The 14,827-nt window shown below is 40.7% G+C and overlaps 1 protein-coding gene across 6 annotated transcripts in view; it reads right to left on the reverse strand.

Annotated features, from left to right (window-relative positions):
* Positions 1–14,827, reverse strand: part of HIVEP2 (HIVEP zinc finger 2) — a 304,484-nt gene that overhangs the window by 100,088 nt on the left and 189,569 nt on the right. For 3 of the 6 annotated variants that reach the window (XM_077486702.1, XM_077486701.1, XM_077486704.1), the window contains one exon: positions 9,514–9,592. The exons of 1 other annotated variant lie outside the window; for it this stretch is intronic. The gene's annotated coding sequence lies outside the window, so the exon portion shown is untranslated. Of the gene's footprint in view, positions 1–9,513; positions 9,593–10,508; positions 10,616–14,827 lie in introns of all 6 variants that reach the window. 2 more of the 6 variants (XM_077486703.1, XM_077486705.1) reach the window with 1 other exon arrangement.

The following is a 14,827-nucleotide window of genomic DNA, read 5'->3' on the forward strand; positions in this document are numbered from 1 at the left end:
CCTATGTTACAGCAAGATATACCATGCAGTGTCTGTTTTTTAAAAATTACGCAGGGAAATACCTTATTTCAGAGCACCTCTGTGCACTCACGTGACCTCCCGCCAGCTCTCTCCTCTCCTCCCGGCTTGTCTCCATGAGGGGAATCTCAGCCCCTCCCCTGTAGACCTCAGATCAGGGAAAGAGAGCACCGGGAGGTCATGTGATTGCACAGTGGTGCTGTAAAATAAGGTATTTTGCTGCATTATTTTTTAAAAACATATACACTGCACAGTATATCTTGTAACATAGGGGATTCTAGGATTTGTGATTAGTGACTTTACACATCCTTTAAGCATAAACAAAGAACCTTATGAGAGTGTCAGATTCTTGGTCTACCCCTCTTTGCTGAGATTATATTAGCAGGCCCCAGTGGCGTAACTAGAACCTTCAGGGCCCCGATGCAAGAAACCATGAAGGGCCCCCCTGAACTCCAGCCAGGGCCCTTCCCTCCGAGTCTGGCGGTGGAACTCCAGGGCATGGTCACAGGTATGACCTTTGTGAGCCCTGTAGTTCCACCACTGGTATCAGTAGTTTATTTTTATTTTTTTTATTTTTAGGTGCCCCCATTGGGGGACTGTCCCTAGGCAGGATGGGGTCCCCGTCCCCAGAAGAGATGAGGTCCTTTTCTCCAGGGCAGATGAAGTTACTGCCCCCAGGTGAGAAGGGGTCCCTGTCCCCAGGAGAGGTGGGGGTCCCTGTCCCCACGTGAGAAGGGGTCCCTGTCCCCAGGGGGAGATGGAGGGGGTATGTAATGGTGTGTGGGGGATGGGGTCCTCTCACTTACCATGACCAAGCTGCAGGCCACGCACTCATCCATGTTGGCCTGGGCTCCATCCAGTGTGCTGGACGGGCGATCAGCATATCTCCCAGAAAGACCTTTCATCATCTGTGTATGACGTGGGAGGAGGGGGGCTGACAGACAAGCCTGCAGTGTCCTCCGGGGAGCCGGCTCTCATAGGGCTGCACTGCATCTGTGTGCTTAAATTTTGTTTACCCGGGAGAAGTATGCAGTTCACTGTGGGCCAGACTCAGGGGGGGGCGGGACTCTGGCTGGGGAGAACAGACATCGGACTGAGCGGCAATGCATGGAGCAGGAGAGGGGTACTCTGAGGAGCCAGACGAGGACACAGGTCATGCGGTAATGCACAACTAAAGAGCAGCCAGTGCGATAGTCGAGCATGGAGCTCTGCTAGTCACCCTCCACCTCCAGCCACCCATGTGCATGGTGCACTGGTACCCCTAGCTGCCTATGCTGCTGCCGGCCATATGTAGAGGAGGCTGCATGGGCCCCCTGCATCACAGGGCCCAGTTGCGGTCACGACTGCTGCACCCCCTATAGTTACGCCCCTGGCAGGCCCCACATAAGACAAAGTATTGATGCAGAGGTAGGTGAAAGAGAGCACAGCACGCATCAGGCATCTGATATACCAGGAAGTATGTTGAATGCTGAAGATTCTTCACAGTGCTTAGCTCTTCAGGGAGGAAAAACCCTAGACACGGGCTGAGGGATATGTATTAAGTCTTTTCCTTGAAGAAGCCCTTTACAATTTTAAAATAATGAGTCGCTTTAAAAGCAGCCAATCAGTTTTGGTTCCTCAGCGTTGGTTTTATGCCAGAAGTAGCAAGATGTCAGGGGCCTGTCAAACCCAGAAGGAAACAGCATGGCAGCCATGCAATAGGAAGTGTTTATTTCTCACAGGTGGTGATGTGGACATCCAAGGAAGGACCCCTCCAGAAAGTAAAGGGATAAGGAGAAGACTTGATATCATGTCATCATGACTTCAGGTGAGTTTAAAGGGCATTTTTCTTTTCTTTTCTTTCTTTCTTTTTTCTAAAAGGATTATTTAGAGAGGGGTGGGAGGGATGAGATTTTTTTTTTTCCAGAGAGATGCTTCAAACAAGCTCAACAGAGCTTTACATTCAACCTAGTTGAATTGTGGCTCCACAGTAAAAGACTCTTTTCTTTAGCAGTCCTCTATACTCTTGTCCTTTGGATGCCAAGCCACAGTTCTAAGGTGACCATTAGGATACCATTAGGGAAGTCAGTCCACTCAGTATTTTTGTAATGATCTGTATTACAGTAATGTTTCATTTCTGAATGTCAAAATAAACCACAAAAGGTAGGCGAGAGCTTGTTCCTGTCAGCAGCTGCCACATCGTAAACTCCAAGGAGAGACAAAATTGGCTTTGCTTGTTTTCACAGGGATATAAAACTCGACTAAAGTAACGAAAGCCTATATGAATGGCCATGCTTCTCCGTGGGAGTAAAATCAGAAAATATGATTAAAGAAGAAAATTTCAACGTTCTAAATTGTTTTCCGCAACTTCCGTCACAAATAAAAGGAACTTCAGATTTTAAACGTAACTTATTCATACTGGAAGTCAGCTGTTCTATAAAGATTTTATGGTAATATCTCAGAAGAAAACAATGAGTACTACTCATATTGGGTGATCCCTCAACTAGAAGAATGGAGAGCATTATATAAGTGTCTCTCCTGACAGTTTTATAAGCTAGCAGAGAACTCCAGGTGGCAAGGTTACGTGTTCTGCTGGAACACACCACAGAACTCAGATACAAAATAAATGCTTCCCTGACTGCCTCTTTCATTCTTGGCTCTTTGGCAGCACAAAGACAAACTCAAGAGGTGTTAGAACCTCCTGTTTTCATTTTCTGTAGAATTGCTATGCTGGTCTCATTAAACCTGAAGTTCATGCCACTTCCTTCCGATGCTGAGAAGGTGTAAATATTTATTTGTTATGAATCTGAAATGGAATCCAAGCCATAATGACGATTTTTGGTATATTGCATCCAAGATTTAAAGCTGATCTAGTGCCATTACATTTATATTTGTTACAAACAAGCTGCATTATATGCATAAACACCGTGTAGTAATGTCCTAACTGTTAGGATGCCAAAAAGGGCCAAAAGGCAAACTGTGGAGTAGAGTTATGAAAATATTTAAAAGGTAAATTTGTTAGAAAAACCAAGAAGTGTACTCCAGTGAAACTCCAACCAAACCCTTAATTCTGCTTTTGGGCGAGTTATGTAGCTAGCCTTGGTAGGGTGGGGGGTGTCAGACAGAGGGATGGTGGTGGTTGGCACTTTACCACACAAGTGGAGGTGAATCACTTCAACAAGAAAGGCAACAGTCTGCTGAGAAAATGTAAACATAGCAGCCAAGAGTCTGTCCACGTGTGGGCACTACTTTCCAAGTATGACAGTAGTTGGTGGAAGTGAAAGGGTTAATTGAAACTATACCTTTTGTTCAGATGATTTGCACATTCCTTACTTTTATTGCTTTCTCCTGAATTGTGAATTTCCATGGCAGCTGTGCTGTGTTATGACTCAAACCGCAGGAAGAGCAAACCTGTTTTAAATGTCAGCCTCTATCTAGTCTCAGAAACAGCTCTGGGACTACACTTTCCAGCATGTTCCCTCTTTAACATGCCCTATTAGCATAGGCATGTATGCAGGAGGAGAGGGGAGAGACTAAGGCAAGGCAGTGCATATAGTGTCAGAGTGGTATGGGCAAGATGCAGATGGGCATGGTCAATTCCCTGATAGAAAAGCTAACAGCTTGTTTTATTAACTCTGGCAATGCTGCATCTCCATCTTAGTATATGAGGTAAAGCTTCACTTTCACTTTCCAATCACGTGCAAGGGAAATAAAAAAAAATGCATTTTTGCTTGCACATGATTGGATGATGGAAGTCAGTAGAGCTTCTCTGGAGCAATTGCACTTGCTTAGTGCACAGTCTACTTAAAGTAAAGTTGGCCATAGACGGTTGAAATCTCGGCTGGGTCATGGCAGGCTGTTATAGCCCATAGCAATAATCACTGTGTTCTTTTGGCGGGGGCGGCATCCCCGGAGAGATTCCCCTGTCAACATTATTTGTTGTAGCAAAGAAAATCGCTTTGTCTATGGCTGCCTTAAGGTGCGCATACAGTTTTTTCTTTCGCAGAACCAACAACAAAAACATTAAACACACCTAAAGTGTTTATTAGTTTATACATTAACCACTTCCTGCCGCCCGCACACATATACGGCCTTACAGAAGTGGGCTTTTTCCATGAGGCCATATATTTGCTGTTTCCCTTTGTGCTGGGAGTGCACCGCACAGCGTTCAGGCTCTCACAGAGTCTTGTACCCAGGACTGTAGGTTTCCGGGTCACCTGATCACTGTGATAGCCTCTGATTGGCTATCACAGTGATCAGTCACTGTGAGCCCGCCCCTGTGTTTACTTACTCTGTGAAATTAAGATACACTGTATCTTCCTCTTCTTGTAAGAGTGTTATCATATAGTACCTAAATCCTACATCAGTGGTCATCAACCCTGTCCTCAGGGCTCACTAACAGGCCAGGTTTTATGTATTACCTTGGGGAAATGCAGACTAGAATACTGCAATCACTAAGCAGCAAATGATATCACCTGTGATGTATTTCAGTTATCTTGCAAACGTGGCCTGTTAGTGGGCCCTGAGGACAGGGTTGATGACCACTGCTCTACATGAATCAACCTACAGAGAGGAAATCTAAACAAACCAGTGTGTGCAAAATAAATAAATTAAATTAAAACCAAAGAATAAAAAACAACAAGATCAAGGTTTGCCAAGTTAGTGTTAGGGTCAGGTTTGGGTCAAATGTCACGGTTGGGATCAAAGGTCACGGTCAGCATATTTTGGGAAGAATGAAAAAAAAAAACATTTTTAAATTGGTATCAGTATTAAAATGCACACCATTGTTTCTGGGCTGCACTATGGGTACAAACAACAACCAACATATGTGGTATCACTGCTATCGTCAGGAGCAGGAGAATTTATTTTGGGTTGTTCTTTGGTGGTAAATTATGATAATAGCAAGAAATATACAACTAAATGTAAAAAAATATTTTTTTTTTTTGTTCACTATTTTGGGACAGATTTCCATTGATAATAATAAAAAAAAAACAGGAGATATCCGTTACCATTCATCATCAAAAGAAGGCCTAATTTTTCCTGAAAAAAAACAAGGTATAATTCACCTAGATACATTAAGTAGTTGCGACGATATGTACAGTTTTACTAACATATGTCAAAGTTGCAAAATTATGCTTAGGCATTTAGATCTGTTTTACCCTTAGGTGTGAAGGGGTTAAAAAGAGTTTTTTTGTGGCACACTTTTGCAAATATACAGTATATGGAAGTTGCCCTACCTTGTCAAGGCCCTCCTTCTCTATAGATGGTAAGTATACTGTGAAATTTTTGTATTGCAGTTTCCTAGGAGGCAGGTGAGCATCGTTCCCACATAAAACAAAGTGGGTTATTTATGAAAAGGCAAATCCACTTTGCACTGAAAGTGCACTTGGAAGTGCAGTCGCTCTAAATCTAAGGGGTAGATCTGAAATGAGGGGAAGCTCTGCTGATTTTATCATCCAATCATGTGCAAGCTAAAATGCTATTTTTTATTCTCCTTGCATGTCCCCTCGGATCTACAGCGACTTTATTTCCAAGTGCACTTGCAGTGCAAAGTGTATTTTCTTTTAGTAAATAACCCCCAAAGTGTTACATGCTGGACTGCCAGTATCTCCAGGTATTTTGTGGGCTTGCACAGGGGATATAAAGCAACACACAAAGACAGATGTGTATGTGAATGTAATCATAGGTAACCATCTACAGTTGTCAGTTTTCAAAAGTGGGTTAAAGGCCCCTTTCACACGGGCTGCTGTTCTACCGCTGTTAAAAGCATGTTTTGTTATTTTGAAATTCAAAGAATCCTGGCACAGCGTTCACTTGCAGTTGTACATTGCAATTAGCTGCGATTAGCTGCGTTTGGAAAATTCTTGCCATTTCTGACATGCTTCCTATTGTTTCTCTTTCCTTGTTGCCGCTGCTATCTGCAGGAGAAATCGTACACTGCGATTACCTGCAGTTATGTGCAGATAGCTGCAGTAAATCGCTCCTGGACGCAGTCAACTTTATTTTTTCTATCTGCACAAAACCGCATGTAACAAAACCGTCACTAAACACAGTGTGTGAATGGGGCCATAGGAAAGCATTGTGTGCATTTAGCTGCGGTAGATAACGTCATGTGTCTGCAGCTAAAAGCTGAATTCTATCCACCCGCGTGAAAGGGGCCAAAGAGTAGCAGTTAATGTCAACTGATTGCTGATTTAGTTTTACGAAGGAACCTCATACTTTGAAAGGTGTGTACATACAAATTAAAGTATGACTAAAGACAAAACTTTTTCTTGTTTGTTTTGGATAGTTTTTATTGCTGTCTGTGCCTCCTGTTAAGGAGATTCACTCTCTCTATTTGTCCTAATTATCATAATCATCGAATGTGAAAGTAAAAGAAAATCCCAAATCTTCCAATTAGGGACACTAGTTCTGGTGACTTGGGGATCCCCAAGGAATTCCCTTAATTTGCAGAGATTTTCTCTCACTTCCTGTTTTGGTTATGCGACAGGAAGTGAAGAGAAATCTTCTCAATGGTAAACAGAAGGCAAAAATAAACCTTACAGGTGTTATAACCCTCCCTTACTCTATTCAAAATGAAAAATAAAGTATAAAGTATATTTCTTTTTATGAAATATGTCACACCAAAGCACCTGATTATGGACTAATGATTAACTTGAATGTGTTTTTTTTTTTTACCAACAACATAAAGAAGAAATGTGAGAATCTCTTGTGTGAACAACAAATGCTTTGTGAATAGAGTTTCCTACTAGTTTCTTCATTGATATTCCCATAGTGATTATCAATAGTACTGAAATAAGCAGTACAAATGACAATTGCCAGCAGCAGCATGCTATGGGAACATAAATCTGGGACAGATGCAGCCAGTGGAATTTACATAGGGTCATTTTTTTTTTATATTTCTGAGAATAGAATTATGGATTGTGAGCTCCTTCAAGGACAGGGTCTAATATGAATAGATAAAACAAAATGCATACAGTTTCCCATTAAGAAGAAAAATAATAAAGTAAGAATGGGAACACTCTGAATTACATACTTAAAAGAGAACTATTTCTGTTTTTTTGTCTTTTTTATTCATACTTACCTAGCTGAATGCCGCATCTGTCTCCCGCCAGCACTAATACTGAGAACAGAATGATCAAATACCGCAGATCACTCAGTTCTCAGAGCTCTGTGAGCAGAGAGTCGGTGACTGTCAGTCAACGACTCTCTGCTCTGCCCCCCCCCCCCCCCCACTTACTCACTGAAGAGCTGAGCTGTGGAGGGGCGGGAGAGGCTGACTCAGGCTCTCAGTGGCTTGCTGAGAGGCTGAGCCGGGTGCCGGTTCAAGCATGTGGGCAGATCTCAATGTGAAAACGAAGATGCAGATATTTAATTATTTAACACATTTCTGCCTGACAACCAGACCTTAAGCTGGACATACACTAGTAGAATTTTGTTTAAAAATTTTAGTTATAAAAATGTTCGTTTGATTTTCAAAAGGTTAGTGGGGCAAAATCAGAATAAATTTTGCCCGCAATGACAAGCAAATTGAAAAAATTAGGATGTGAAATGTTTCTTGAACAAACAAATTTCTAACAGTGAGTGTGGTTTTTTTTTTCAGGAAAAGTCCATTCACTCCAAAACTGTTAAAATCAAGTTTTTTTTTAAGTACTTTTGAAAGGCATTCATAAAGTTTGACTGTAGTGATGATAATTTTCATACTGATGTTTGTACAAAGGTTCATTTGAAAATCTACCTCTGTATGGCTAGCAGTGACAGCCCATGCATTAGGGCAGCACCCTCCCCCCCCCCCCCATCCATGCGTCCGGCCCCCTGATCTACATGCAGGGTGCCAGACCATTGATTCCAATGGGAGTTTTTTTGAAGAATGTGATTAGAGCCAGAGGCTCTCATAGGCTTCAAAAAAGGGTGGTCTCAAGGGGCAGAGCACTGCGCTCCGAGCCCACCCAGTTGTGTAAGAGTAGCGAATGAATATTCACTATTCTCACACTAATCCTCCTCCCGGTGAATCAGGAAGCGAGAGTAAGACCCATCACCCGAAGACAGGTGATCCTATTGGACGCCTAGGAGGAGGAGAGTGGAGACGTGTGGTGGAAGCCACAGTGCTGGAGGAGAGGACACAGGAGTTACTGCTCACAGCCCACCACCAAGATGGGGTAAGTGCCAGACCAACCGGCAGACAGACCGCGAGCTGCCTGGGGGGTGTGGTTGTTAGCCTTTTTGTTAAAAACTTTTTGAAACTTTTCTCTCATCCAGTTGAAGTCTAAATCTAGTTTCTGTCTTGATAAACAGTTTTTACTTCAGACAAATATGGCTCATATCAGTTTTATTTAAGGGATAATTCAATTTCCATTTTTTAGCCAGAGATGGTGAGGTTAGTTCCTCACTGTCAGGTCTAGAATGATCTCTGTGGCTCTGCTAGGAAGATTTCTTCCTTAATCTCTGAAGTTCCACTTTTTTCCTCCAAGTAATAGTTTATTGAGAAACAATATACATTACAGAAGAATACACATCACTGAATAAAGCATTCGCTAAAACAGTTGTCAATAGGACAAGAGGTCAACCACTCTACTACAAAAAGCCAACGCAATTGCTAGAGTTTTACAACTGAACATGCACATGAACCCATGAACTTTCAATAAGCTCAAAGCACCCAAGAAGAGTTATTTTCTGAAACAATTACCAGTTCCTGCCAGCTAAACACTTGTTATGGCACAAGCGAGGGCAAGAGGATGGGTAGAGTCAGGTTGGGGGCTGGAAAACCAGGACATCACCAAAGAATGTATCAAAGAAAATAGGAAATTCAGATCTTGTGTAGAGGTCCGATTTTAACGTTTTTTTCAAAGGCCAGTGACATCCAGAGCCTTACCACTAAGAATGAATGATTAGGCGACATCCAGTGGAGGACAAAAGTCCTTCTAATTTGAAGTAGGAGTTTGTGAAAAAGGATGCATGAAGACGATATGGGAGTTTGTGAAAGAGGGTGCATGCGGACAATGATACAGTCAGGTTCTGCATAACACCCAATACAGATACAAAAGGATCAAAAGGAACTGGACAGCCGACCGGGTTATATAGAAATTGATGGATCTGCATCCTGCTAACCAACGTTCCGCTTTAATCATACTGTACCACCACATATACTGGTGTACTTTGGCTTCAGCTCTTGGTGACAAGCACTTACCGCCTAAGGTTATGCTGACCTGCACAGTCCTTCTACTGTAAAAAATAGGTGTGAACAACTCCATGGGGAGTAAAAGAAGGGTTCACTGGTCAAGCAGTGGAGTGGAATAAAAAAAAGTTATTCCAATAAAATAACTGCGGAAATCAAGAGATATGGCCAGAGTAGAATTCATGACAATAATCCAATTGATATACGTTTGAATTAAATTTTTCAGATTTACTTTCTTCCTGCCTCCAGGCATGTGCATGGGTGGAAATAACAAATACTAGACATCAATACTTACATATATTTACAAAAAAAAATGTACTGGTGACAAGGAAAGTACTTACATGGTGTCACATGTGGGGCAGTTTTTTCCTTGCGTAAACAAAATGTATTATGTTGTATCTTCAGAGCAAATAATAATCTCTGCAAACAAAGAAAATATAAAGCACTATATACATACTGAATGCATATTAGAAGTCATCTTAATTAGAATATGCATTTCAAAAACAACACTTTTTCATGTACAAGATGTAAAAAAAAAAAAAACCATGCAAAAGAAACTATGGATATTTAGTTCTGCATATGATTTCAACATTAACAAGTCACTGGTGCAACTGAATTGGTCTGGCTGGGTAATTTAAATTGTATCTACACCCAAACACAAAAAATAGTTCTAATGCTGCGTACACACACTTTTCAACGGACTAGGTCTGACGGAATGAATCAGTCAGCTATTACGATCGTGTATGGGCTTCAGCAGACTTTTTTCCCCAAAAGTCAGACGGACCTAGAAATAAAACATGTTTCAAATCTTTCCGACGGACTCAAGTCCGGTCGAAAAATCCATTTGACGAAAACCGACACTAGGGCAGCTATTGGCTACTGGCTATGAACGTCCTTATTCTAGTCCGGTCATATGACATCATGTCCGTCAGACTTTGGTGTGCTTGTGTGTGGCCGTTCATTAGGAAAGTCCGTCGGAACTCCGCCGAAAGTCTGTTGTAAAGACCGTTGGACCTAGTCCATCAAAAAGTCTGGTTGTGTATACGCAGCATTAGAAGTGCTGGCAGTATTTGAAGTGTGTGTGCAGACCTACTCTTTGCAAATGGGTGAAACAGGGTGAATCAAGAAAATGCTGCATTATAACCACCAGACAGAGCTGATGATTACAGTAAATAAATATTTGTTAACTCCATTTAGTGACCATATTGCAGAATTTTCCCGATTTACTGTATGAATGAAAACCTGGAGAGAAAATAGCCTGCTAACTTTTGATGCCCCCATTCACACAGCTGTACACATTTTTTTACAAATACATTCCTTACTGTTCTAGACTTACAATGCTCACTGTACTGTACTAGGACAACAGAAACAGGACTACAAAAAGCTCCCCTTCTCCTTTCTCCACAACATGGAGGGACATGGTTCTGTCGTTTTCAGCAATACCTAGAAGCAATGAAAACTGATAAAAGCGCAGCACAGGCAGAGGAGCAAATAAAGTTATTATGGGTAAAAAAATATAAGCTGATTGGCTTTTATTCAGAGCTGCACCAGATATTGCACTCTCAAGTTTTAGTAAATCAACCCCAGAAAGTGTGTGTTGGGGATCCGCACCTGCACAGCTTTAAAATTGGGACCAGCGGCTTTGACTGTGCAGCTATTGCATTCCAATAGACTTGAATGGGACTGGATGCATGGAACAGCTGTGCATCCCACGTGGGTGAAGACTGCTCGTCACGTGGGTGTACACATACATATGAATGAGGCCAAACTCTTGATGAACGTTGGTGATAAGGCAGGTGCATTACAGGCCGTACCTTTAGGTTTTCTCTGATTTGTCACAAAAGTGATCTGCTGTCACTGTCACTGCAGTTTTTTGCTTGTACAAAAATCCTTTCTCAAGAACTCCTAATACACAACATATGTCTCTGCAAGATTACTTGCAATCAGAAATGAAAAACAAGCAGGCAATGGTAATGTTTCGCTAACCAGTACATGTAAACAGTGCCTCATATCAGGATTTTAACATATAAGAAAACATATGCTTTGGCTTCGGGTCTGCACTCTTTGAAACATCACAAGATTTTCCAGGAAACTCATCTGGATTTGGTCTTTGCAGGACATTTCAGAAGTTTGGAATTATTACAAGTGATTCGCTATTATCTTTACAATCCCAGAATACCAGGAGATTCCTCAATTTCTGTGCACTTTAGCTCTCCCTAGGCAGTCTGCAGATTTCAATGAAAAAGGAAAACCGCGCTAATTCACATTCCAAATGTCCAAAGTTGAGCCCTTTCCAGCCTTATCTAGAGAATGTGCAGATTTCTAGCAAATCACTGTAGCAAGGGAGGCCAGTTCTGTAATTCATCCCTTCCAGCAAGCTGCCAGAAAGCTGGAACATGACTTATTTATTGTTTTCCTTTGTTAATAGCAGAAAGTGTTTTTTTTCTACACTCTGCCAAAAATCTACTATGTATATAAAGGAGTCTTAGCAGATCTATTATACAGAATTCTGAAAATAACCTTTTCATTTTACACCCTGAAAATGTAAAGTGTATTTGCATGAAACAAAAAATAGCAAAAAAAAAGTTATTTAAAATGACCTTTCCTTTTTAATCTGCAGCCACTGTAATTATTTTCTGTAAGATTCAAATTGAAATGCAATATGGCAAACTGGAGGTGTTCTGAACAATGTTGATGTACAGAATGCCCCCAAAAATATAATTTTCTGTTTTTGAAGTTCAGTTTTGGTTAGCTATTTCTAAAAAGATACAGCTTTTCTTATTAGAACATTGAGCACTGCACCAGGTGATTATAATGAACCAGACCCTCTTCTTCAGAATCTACCACAAAGTTTGTTAAAATCCCTTCAATATATATTACTGTATTTATTGGTGTATAACACTCACCATGAAAATCGGGTGCAAATAGCGTGTGCGTGTTATACTCCAATACTTCCATTTTAGCTGGCTTATTTAATATTTACATTTTTTTCCTGATACTTCCCTCTTAAAATGAATGTGCGTGTTATACACCTGTGCGTGTTATACGCCGATAAATAGAGTAACAGTTTTTTTTCTCAACAAAAAAGTGGGGTTAGCTCTTTAAGGAGAATGTGAAGTGGTATTATAACTACTAAAATGGTAGTGGATTGTAACCATTGACAGACAACTTCCAAGTATCTGTAAGGTAGTTTGACTTTCCCCTTGAGTATTCCAGGAACCTTGAACCTTGGGTGCCCTGGTATGTAAACTTTGACCAGCTTGGCAGGCTCACAATCTGGTCTGGTTCCCTCCTGTGTTTCACTATTGAACAGTTTTTCACTGGTCACACTGGCCAACAGAAGTTCCAGACCAAGCTCGTTTTCAATAAAGCTTTTTGCAGATGGTATAACATATTATTGGGTGGGGGTGGGTAAGTAATAACGAGTTAGGTTCACATTCTGTAAATATAGTGTACTATTTATGTTTTTATTTCTTCTGTACAATTGTCATGCCTCCCTCTCTCCTGAAGAAGTGGGTTAGTTTGTGTGAAATGCGTCAAGATTTTCACAACGTCCCCTTGGATACCCCATTCATTTATACATAAAATGAATATACCATCTAGGTTGGATTTTGAGAGTGATTGTGATCGTATTCTTAAAGTGTGAAACAGTAAAGGGCGCAACAGTGGGGCGATCACAAACAAGCTAATAATTCATAAAGTGAATGTAAAATTAAATAAACATAAATAAAAGTGCTATAAGACATGATTCATGAATCTTCTGTAAGTGTTCCAGACACCGTGCAGTGCTAAAGCGCAAATGCTTCAAATAAAGTGCTTCACCCGAAGTGGTATATCAAAACGCTCACCAGATTGCATCAGCCACCAAGTGACCACCAGGCATGTAGTATACAAAGAAAACTCATTCATCCGATGTGTCCCTTCGTAGATATTGCAGCATATGCTATTTATGGATCGCCCAGGTCTCAATTCAAGCACGGATGGTATATGTATGTATTACTCCTTGGTATAGCCTGCTCACATCCAATTCATCCAAATCATTTGCAAATAGTGGCTCCACATACAAAGCCACAAAAAGGCTTGGATAGTGTAATAATGTCTTTTTAATAGCTTAAAATAACACTTACAAATTAAGTTAGTTTAGTGTAAGCGTGTCAGCTGAATGTGGAAACAGAGGACTCATATTGCGTGTCGAGCCTCACTTACAATATATTTCACGCTTGTGCGCAAACATGCAAATTAGCTGTTTTAAGGCAACATGCGACCGAGTGTACGCTCCATCAGACAAACTTTTTCGGTTTTCATTGGACAAATGTTGGCTGTGCAAACAGACAAATTTTTCGACAACATAAGTCCGATGGAGCAAAGTCTGATCATGTGTACAGAAAACCATCGGACTTTACAAACACACATGCTCAGAACCAATGCAAAAGATCAGACAACAATACAGAAGTTGACCAAAGGTAGCAAAAAGAGCAGAAAAACCATGTGATTTGGTGAAAGTTGGCTGAAAAAGTCAGATCGTGTGTATGCGAACAAGTTCACGGGCAACGCCCTTTGTACAGAAATCCACAAAAAAGTTTGTACAAAGTCTGATCGTGTGTATAAGGCGTTAAAGTGTGCATACACAACACTGAGAGTAATTCCAAGGTGGTACAACTGTATGAGGGATTATAAGTATTCTATGTATGTTAACAATATGTGATACACAGGCAAGTATTTAACTGCATATCGGTTTTATTAACATGGTTTAAATAAAAATTGTATAATTTTATCATTGTGTTCAAAATGGATCCTCAAGTGTTAAAAGTCCCATTGCCACAAATATTTGTACAAAATGATATACAAATGTCAGCTTTTCCTGTAAATATTACGCTTGATCCAACCCTTACATATTGGTTACAGTTTATCTAAAATAAATGTGTTTGCAAAAAACTGAATTTTAGGATAAACGGGTTTTCCCCTTCTGACAAGAAAGTGGAAAATCCCTACATTTATACATTGATGCAAATCAGCAGGGATATCTGCACTTGGAACCTCAGCCAATCATCTGTTTCTATGCTTAAAAAGGTAGACCCGAGACAGCTTCAGTACTTCCAGATGTTTGGTCCTTTCTAGAGGGAAGCAGCACTCGCTCGGACAAGCCGGAGCCATGATGTATTTAATAAATGGGCAAGATGCTCAAAGTGCAGCAGGCGTTTCAAAGAGGCTTTTTTTTTTTAACAGAACATAGAGCAGCTGACTGATATGGGTTCTGAGTGTCAAAACTGCTGAGTGTTCTCATTGAATGGGTACAAATTTGTAAGTTTTCCAATTTCTTGTCAAGAATAAAACTTAATATGTGCAGAATTACAGAATGCAGTCACTAATAAAGTTAGGAATTGCTAAATTCCTAACTGAATGAGAGGGTTGTTTTGGTTGAATTTTAGAAACCTTAACCACTTCAATACAGGGCACTTATACACCTTCCTGCCCAGACCAATTTTGAGCTTTCAGCGCTGTTGCAATTTGAATGACAATTGCGCGGTCATGCTACACTGTACCCAAACTAAATTTTTATCATTTTGTTCCCATAAATAGAGATTTCTTTTGGTAGTATTTGATCGCCTCTGGGATTTTTATTTTCTACTAAACAAATAAAAAAAGACCGAAAAT

The sequence above is a fragment of the Lithobates pipiens genome, unplaced genomic scaffold (genome assembly GCF_037356315.1).
Source record: "Lithobates pipiens isolate NorthernLeopardFrog02 unplaced genomic scaffold, aLitPip1_a1.2 Scaffold_18, whole genome shotgun sequence".
In the NCBI taxonomy this organism is placed as follows: Eukaryota; Metazoa; Chordata; class Amphibia; order Anura; family Ranidae; genus Lithobates; species Lithobates pipiens.